The sequence below is a fragment of the Pezoporus occidentalis genome, unplaced genomic scaffold (assembly GCF_034315485.1).
Source record: "Pezoporus occidentalis ecotype Australia unplaced genomic scaffold, CSIRO_AGI_Poc_V1 ctg108, whole genome shotgun sequence".
In the NCBI taxonomy this organism is placed as follows: Eukaryota; Metazoa; Chordata; class Aves; order Psittaciformes; family Psittacidae; genus Pezoporus; species Pezoporus occidentalis.
In genome coordinates, this window is record NW_026912865.1 from 2,389,956 (window position 1) to 2,396,563 (window position 6,608).

Consider the following 6,608-nt stretch of genomic DNA (forward strand, 5'->3'; position numbering starts at 1 on the left):
TGAGCAGGCCTGCAAAGCACCAGTGACTTCCCACTCAGTTCATGGTCCAAGCAAGAGAACCTGTCCTGACAAATGAACACATTCTGGGCTCAGCTGTGCCCATTCATATGGGCTTGCTGTCCCCTTGGCCGGCAGATCTGGCCCTATGGGGGACCCTGGGCCATACCCAGAGAGTTCATACCCAGAGAGCCAGAGTTTTGTCCTGCATTTCTTAACATTGCACAAATGGTTGTAACAAACTTGTCCTTTTTTATGCCAAGCCATCTCTTTTTTTTTTTTCCCTATTATAAAGACCCATTTGAACACTCAAGGAGAGCTCCTCCTGCCCCGGAGTACTTGCAAGGGGTCTTCATCCTCATTGTCTTCAGCTCCACTGGTCACTGCGTTATGTTTGCAGGGAGCGTGAGCCATGTAGGACTGCGGGCTCAGGATGCTGTGTGTTTTCTGCCTGTATTAGGAAAGATTTTAGAAATTCTGATGTTGACCCATGTGTCTAAGAGTTGAAATATGGGCAGTGATGTCTGAAATCACCTTTCAGGCTTCAGCAATTGCATGGGAACCAACTGCTCACCACCTACCTGGAAGGTGTAAAGAGTTACACATCACTTTTTGTGCACTTCAAGTCAAAGAGGTGTAAGACAATCCTGGTCTGGCAACTGCAGAACCGCAGTAGCTGTGTCACTGTGGCTTGACCTAGTAAGTCCTGCTGAGGAGCAGAAACACAGAAGATTTGGCAGTTCTGTCATTTTCCTTCATCCCCACCTGGAGCAAGTCCCTTTCTCTCTCTCTGTCACTTGTGACTGTTAGGTATGCAGAACAAACTCTTATTTTCCTTTTGTTACCAACATTAATTGATGTTCAGGAGAGGATGGGAGGAAAGAAGCTTTGTCTGACTCTGAAAAGCACCAGATGTGCTTTTTTGAATTGAGGAGAGGAATCAATTAAAATGAGGTAATAATATTAATCTGTCGGCTGCAGTTAAGGTTGACTGTAACAGGAGGGGGAGCTCTCAGCGCATCAGGCAGGGGAAAGGGGGCTGGTGGGGAGCTCAACTCTCCCAAACCAGAGAGGGGCTGGGGATCCTCCTTCCTGGCAGCAGGAATGGGGGAGGAAAGTCTTGTCACCCCCTTCACCCGAATACCTGTGTGACTCTCCCGGGCTGCTGCCACACTCAACCCAAAGGCAGAAGCAGGAATGAATATTCAGTGATGAATGCGGATGAAAATGCTGACGGGAGGAATGAAGTACAAATTAAGAAGCATTGGGATTCTTCTTAAAGTGTGTCTGTTTTGATTGCTATTTCTGTAGATTTTTGCTATGTATTATATTGTTTAACAGAGCAAAAGAAAAACAAAATACATGTTTACTGTGTACTAAGCTATAAGTACCTTTTTCAGACATCAGTAATCATCCTTTCCAGCTGAGAAGGCAATACACTTGCAATAGAGCTCTCCAAAAAACAGCAATTGTCCTATTTTAATGTTTCTGAAGCTATCCCTTATGGCAAAGCTCTCCTGAATTTAATAAGGGTAAAATGAACAGGGCTATATAGTAATTTCATAGAATTAAAAGAGAACTAGGAATTTAGCAGGAATTATACCTCTGCCGTAGATGAGGCTGGCATTATATGATACGAAGCTGTGTGCAAACCTGCCTCTGCATGTGAGTAAATAATCTTTGTGCATGTATGCAAGCAAGATAAATCCTGATTTCCTACCCAGTCTCAGAGGTGTTTGTGTGCAAGTTCTTTGACAGAGGTGCCGGGCACATCTCCAGAGCACCTCGCAGGAGAGGAGCTGGGAAAGGCAGGATTGCTGCTGCAGCCAGCCCCTGCTCTTGCTAGCCCTCGTGAAATGCGGGGCCAGCTGGGGTTCAAGGTGAACTCAAAGAAAGATAGTCACTGTACCTCAGTGTTCCTTGGCAAATTGCATGAAGGCTATTGATTCTCTAGCTTTTAAAAGTAACTTCTGAAAAATCAAAAATTTCTGAGAAATTAGAAGGTATTTGGGGATGTACTGCCCACAGGAAGTCATTGTAGCATAGATGTCCAAATAATTTTGTTATTTTGAAGTCCCCACTCTTCAGATTTAAAAGTATTTGAACTACATGATAGAACAATCTTTTTTTTTTTTTTCTCCAAAGGACAAACTATTTTTCTGTTACCCATAATAGTTATTTTAAAGTTTCATATTCATGGCAAATTTTTATTTTTTCCATCTTCACCTAAATTATTTTAGCATTAGTCAAGAGCTACTGCTTGGATTACATGTTTGTATTGGTCCCCTTGCAAGGAAACCATCATCTCCTACTATTTCTTTTTAGATTCCCAATATGTTTCATGGACGAGCTGAGTTCCTAAGAGGCAAATTCTTCTCTAGGGTGCCAAGTGTGTACCACCAACAGTCCCCAGTACAGGAGGCACACATGGTGTGGGATGGACCCAGCCCTGCTGGGCTCAACAAACAGTCTGGACAAAAAAAAAAAAAAAAAAAAATCCCACTTTTTCAGGGGGGAGAAGGAAAAGTTGATTCTCATTTTACAAATGTGAAGGGGAAATTTTGTGTCAGCAGGTATTACAACTCAATTTAAGCCACTCTGTGTAGTTTTTTAACTGCCTGTGCCAACAGTTGAAATCTCTCCTCACTCCACATGTGTGGGATATTGGGCAGCTGAAAGCCACTGCATGTAAACCTCAGTGGCTTCAGTAACAACAGTGAGCGTGTCCCTGGCTGTTTGAGTGCAGGTTCTGGCCCTACCAGCTTTACAGGTAAGCTGGGTTACCTGCAATACTCTTTTTTGCTTGCTTGCTTTAAGACTCTTGAGTTTTATTGATAAATTAGTGCTGTATTGCTGGCAAATCCATGGAACTTTGGTGACATCCAGTGACAGGTTCTGCTGAAAGGTGTTTTTTCACCCTGGAATGACAGGATTGAAGCGCTGGTACCCTGCTGGTTTCCTTTAATGGGATCAGCAGATGAACTTGAACACAAGCTGAAAATCAGGCTCTCAAACCATATACTACCGACTGTTTTAAGGCAGTTGGGATTTAGATTAGGCTTACCTTCAATATTTAATGTGTAAATTGCTGTTGAAAAGTTATTAATTAATCACAATCTAAAGCCAATATCTCGTCTGGCAATCCATTTAAATAAGCTAGAGCTCTTTGAAGAACTTTCTCAGGGCTTCTTCCTAAATTTTCCTGAGCTGTTTCTTAAAAAAATTGTCTGAATGTCAAAGTCAAACCTGTGAATAGTGCCTGATATTTTAATATTTTTCCAGAAATCCTAATTAATATTGGAGTAAAGCCTTTTTTCTTGGAGAAAAACAAAAAAAGGAATATCAGTGATTGCATACTCTGATAGTGATATAAAAAGTACTAAACTACCTGTGGTAGCTTGCCTAAAAAGGTAGACAGTCATAGACTAAATTTTAAAAACCAAATGATTGCATTCACCTCCTAAAGTGTAGTGTTTAAAGCTAAATAGAATCTGGGGTTAAATGGCATTGCAAGCTGGAGAGAAATCAGTGAATATTTAAAAACTATATTCAAGTTAAATTGACAAATGGTTAGCATTGTATAGTAACATTCAAATCACGGCAATTGTTCTTGTAATAAATATAATTTCTATAGCATTTCCTTAGATTATTCAGTTAATCGCCAGCGCTGGTTTACCTCTTTATAATAATGTGTGCTTTCTTTAAAAAAAAAAAAAAAGAGAGAATAAAAAAAGAACTTGGTTATTTCTTTGGTCAGGGCCTATTTGCTCCTTTTTTATGTGAGATTTTCAATACTCGGCAATGATGCCGAGCAAAAAAGGTCCATCCACTTCACTTGTGATGCCTCGTGCATTACCTAAAGCACAACAGAACAATGCCAGACAACAGAGCCTTTCTCCCCGGGAACAATGCAGTCACCATGACAACCAGCAGAAGAACGTTTGGCCAGGAAAAGCTGGGAGCTTGGCGGACCAGCCTAATCAAAAAATGGAATAACATGACAACAATTACACTGATGAGTGAGAGGGAAGCTACAGATGCATTCAGACACCTATGGCACTGCCGGCTGGATGCATTCAGCTTGCTCCCCCCCCCCCCCTTTTTTTTTGTTTTTGTTGTTGTTGTTGTTGTTTAGTGTCTTCTGGTTTTTAAGAGCCGGTAAATAGACAAGATCGAATTGTGTAACAGAATGTCAGTGCTCTAGTTAAACTGAAAATTCCTTTTCTTTTGCTGTGCTACTTCAAGCACACTGAAGAGGCTTTAGGAGAGATGAGGTTTTGAAGTGAAATATGTAATAGGTACAATGTAAGTGTCACAAGGCAACTTTATTTAGCTTTAAAAATGTAAACTCGGATTTTCAAATGCATGGATGCAAATAAATATGCCTGGATTGTGTTAGGCATAACCGACCTCACCTTTCACTTTAATTTCAGAAAACTGGGCACGTGTCAAGCATTGATTACAAGTGATGGCTTGTTGTTTTTAAACCAACCCCTTCTGCCTATTAGCATCCCCTGTAAAATTTATTGCACCATTTTGTTCAGACCTCTCTTCCAGCTCCAGGGAAATTGAACTGCAACTGTACATGTGCCACAAATCAAGCAACAGACATACCAATGTACTTCTCTGAAATATCCCAAATTTGTCATTGTGCTAATAGCCTCCTTTTATAAGCTCCCAATTGTATGTTAGAAGTTCTGGTATTTTCTTTATAGGAAACAGGTGAAAGGATTTTTTGCTGCTATAACTGAAAAATGTGTCTATGATTTCTACTGTTGAGAATATTTTATACTTATTAGGGAAGGGGATGGAGGAGAGAAACTGCTGATTTTAAATGGTGAGGTATCTGGGGATAGCCAGGAGGTCTCTTAGAGACTTGGAAACAGTGGTAGACATAAACCTCTGGCCATTTTGGGGGGTTTATCTGACAGTGGCATGCTGGAGTCATGCAGCCAGTCCTTTCGGTACAGCCCCCTGTGCTAAGCAAAACTTCCTCTATACTCCCTCCTGCCCCCCTTCATACTCTTCCCAGCCCCTGGGTAAATCTTGCAGTCAGCTTTAGATAAAGTATCACATGGAATTATTAATTATGTAAATGCATAATTAAAACAACTCTCTGTAAAAATGCTCAGGCAAACCCTTCCCCTTACTTGGAGCACTCTGAATTTGTGTGTGTAAAGGAGCCTTTAGCCATTGCAAAGAGAAAGGCAGGGGATTCTCCTACCTGGAGCAAATCTTTGCCTGGCACAGCTGTCAGCACTCATCTCTGAGCCTCCACCTCACAGGACAGGGAGATTGCTGAGTACCAGGGATGGGTCACGCACAGCCCAACAAACTGAAGGTGGAATACAAGCTAACTGCAAAGCCAAGCAGTGCTTTAATGCAGTGGTCATCATACACTGGCATCGTCTCCTTATGTTAGCAGCACAAGAGATTTTAGGCTGCTAACTTCTGCTCTCCCACTAAATTCTGCTTTCTCATGTGTGTCAGTTTCCAAACACCAACTTCACATCTAAATTCAGTGGTCAGCTAGAGATCATAGAAACCCTTAACCCCGAATATTACTTGTTTTGTACATGTGCAAAACTCTTTTGCCCTCTGAGATATATGCATTTCACTCAGACACTGATGCTGATCATCTCCCTTGTGCAGTCATCTAAAACCCATCATCCCCGCCAAAAATGCCGTAAGTATAGCTGAGCTCAGGCCTTTTGGAATTAAAGTTTCCAGACCATCCAGGAGCCCACCTCTCAACATAAAAGCACAAATCCCTATCACACTCATCTTGGAGTTGGGAATATTGATGCTACGAGGAGGAAAATTAGGAGACGAGTTTAGGTTGTTTGCTAGACACCACTTATAGATTATATTAGAAGAGATGGCAGAGAGATTAGGTAGAATAGATCTGGGTGATTGTTTAGCAGAAACCTCAGGAATAAGATAGATGTCCTCTGAAGGACATAACTGACATTTAAGACTTTTCAATAATTAAAGGAAAATAAATGCAATATTTGAAAAGCTAATTCTGAAGGGATTCTGTCTATAACTTGCAGCCAGCCCAAAAGCTTTTTGAATAACGCAGTTTCATTTTTACTTTTTGCAGTTCTTTATCCATCTTTCAGTTCTTGGACTGCTCTTCAATTTATCCTAATAAACTAACAGTTTCTTATGCTCTGCCACATGAAAAGCTTTTGTAAAACCTTTCATCTACCATGTCTATTTTGTACAGGAAAAAAATTCTTAATAAAAAAAGGAGGCATGACTATTTTTAAAGCAAAACCAATGTTCCATTTTCAAAAGTTTTTAAACTTCATACATATAATCTTTTTTCATTTTTTGTAGGTATAACACATATATCAGACAACCATCAACCTTTAAAATTATTGTACTCAAAAGATAGGTGCCCAGGTCACCCAATCCCATCAACTAACATGTCAGTGAATATATGTGAACATATGGTATCTGCTGCTTTTTTAAGCAAAAGGGAGATGGAGTGGAGAGGAGAGGATAAGGTCCTGAGTAGAAGATAAGGTCCTGAGTATGGCAAAGAGGTCTCAGAGCATGGGAAAGGCAGGAATAGGGAATGGGGAAGGAGTATACCCACAAGGATC

General features: G+C 40.8%; 1 long non-coding RNA gene across 1 annotated transcript; it reads right to left on the bottom strand.

The window, feature by feature from the left end:
• Positions 1-384: 384 nt before the first annotated feature.
• Positions 385-4,238, bottom strand: LOC134165648 (uncharacterized). Its single transcript, XR_009965597.1, has 3 exons — positions 3,674-4,238; positions 579-706; positions 385-448 (listed from the first exon to the last, which is right to left on the bottom strand). It is a non-coding gene; the product is annotated as an uncharacterized LOC134165648 (long non-coding RNA).
• Positions 4,239-6,608: the final 2,370 nt, after the last annotated feature.